The sequence below is a fragment of the Rattus norvegicus genome, chromosome 2, assembly GCF_036323735.1.
Source record: "Rattus norvegicus strain BN/NHsdMcwi chromosome 2, GRCr8, whole genome shotgun sequence".
Lineage (NCBI taxonomy): Eukaryota > Metazoa > Chordata > Mammalia > Rodentia > Muridae > Rattus > Rattus norvegicus.
In genome coordinates, this window is record NC_086020.1 from 44,978,388 (window position 1) to 44,980,636 (window position 2,249).

Below are 2,249 nucleotides of genomic sequence, written 5' to 3' on the forward strand. Positions count from 1 at the left end.
GAGGTGGTAGGTTTTACTGATTGATTTTAAATATTAAATCTACCTCACATATTTGCAACATATGCTGTTGGATTTGATTGGCTAAAATCTCACATCTAATAGCTGGAGGAGTGACAGTGTTTGTGCACATATACGTGTGCTGCCATGAGGTACATGGAAGTGACTCTGGTGTCGTTGGTCTTCAGGTCACCTGTTGGAAGAACCAGTTCTAACAATCAACGCTTTCAGTGAAGTAACACTAACGGAATTAGTAGAAGTAGATCATGAGCAAGGATAGGATTTCCAGTGTCTAGAAGGCTCCACAGTGTCTGGATGTATTGAAGAGAAATGGGGTAGACTATTGGAGTCCACAGCTGTCGTACAACATGCTTATAGTGCTTCTGATGGCCAGAGGACAAAGAGGTCCCCGCAGATTAAGAATTAGAGGGGTCTGGAGGAACTGTAGAAGCCACCCTATCTTGCCATAGTGCTATCCCCAAACTGTCCTCAGCTCAGAGTTCTTGCACCTTGGTATACAAGCAAGAAAGTTCTATGACAAGAACTGTGCAAACGAAAGCCAGTCTATGCCTTTTGGGGGTCAAGAACTTTTTGCCCTTTTTGGCTTTCTGTGATCTCTACCTAACCCTTCCTGTTGGGTAGGGAGGGCACAGAACCCCTAGAGACCAAGCCTGGTACAGTCAGCATCACTTAGACCTGTAGAAAGTGTTACCTGGTCTCTGAAGTGAGTTTGCGGGGGTGGGGGGTGGGGGTGTTAGTAATCACCTCACCTTATCTCCTGCTATAACTTATAAGATAGTTTCTGGCACATAAGCTAAGCTTTGCTGTCTTTGCTGTCTGTGAGGGTTCGCATGGCATATAATTCATCCATTAAGGCTAAGCCGCATGGCATAAGTAAAAGACTATAAGCAAAGTAAGTGTTTCTCCTAAGTAGTCCCTGAAGCCAAATTGTCCCAGACATAGGCTGCTCCACAGCCATCCGGGAGATTGACATCATGGCATGTAGTGGACACGCTTCCACTAAAAGGCTAAGCCGTAAAGGCCATGGCTCTGACAGACAACAAACAAAGAAAATAGAGCTGAGAAGTGAACACTTGAGGTCTAACCCTTTTGGCTCTAGGTGTGTTTAAGGCAAAGAATGGATACATAGAAAGAAGGAGAGTGGCCTTGCTTCTCTGTGCTCCCCAGGTCTGACCATGGGGTGAGGGGACAACTATCAGGTGAGTCTTGAAGATACGTGGGGAATCAAAGGATTATCAGACGTGGCCTGGGGTTCTTCCCTTATCAGGCTGGGAAGCCTTTGGAGTAAGAGGCTGAAAGAGGCTGGGGCTCAGAGAGACCCACTGGAGGAGAACTAGGGGCATTCTTTTGGCAACTCTTGGAGATCTTTTACCTTGAACCATTGCCATTATGCTGTGGGAGCTTGTCCGTGATGTTCTTGCTGGCAGCTGAAAGAGTCAGATGCAAATATTTATGCCAAGCAATGAACAGAAGCTGTGACCCCTGTGGTTAAATTAGAGAAAAGAAGAAGCTGAAGAGGAGGGTGACCCTGTAGAAGGACCAGCAGTCTCAACTAACCTGGACCCCTGGGATCTCTCAGACACCAAGCCACCAGCCGGGCAGCACACACCAGCTGACATGAGGCCCCCAGCACATATACAGCAGAGGACTTCAGGGTCTGGACTCAGTCAGAGAAGATGCACCTAACCCAGACTTGGGGACCCAGGGAGTGGGGAAGTCTAGTAGAGTGGAGTGGGGTGGGGACATCCTCTTGGAGTCAGCAGGAGGATGTGTGGGATGTGGAACAGTCAGAGGGTGGACTGGGAGGAAGCTAAAGACTGGACTGTAAAAAAAGGTTAAAGAAGGGGCTGGAGAGATGGCTCAGTGGTTAAGAGCACTGACTGCTCTTCCAGAGGTCCTGAGTTCAATTCTCAGCAACCACATGGTGGCTCACAACCATCTGTAATGAGATCTGATACCCTCTTCTGGTGTGTCTGAAGACAGCTACAGTGTACTTATATATAATAAATAAATACATTTTAAAAAAGACTAAAGAATAAATAATAAATAAATGAATAAAAATTATTTCTTTCACGTATTCTATACTTCACTTATATAGCCTCCGTTTTTTGTTTTTGTTTTTGTTTTTTTTTCCAGAGCTGAGGACCGAACCCAGGGCCTTGCACTTGCTAGGCAAGCGCTCTACCACTGAGCTAAATCCCCAACCCATAGCCTCTGTTTAGAGATCATTT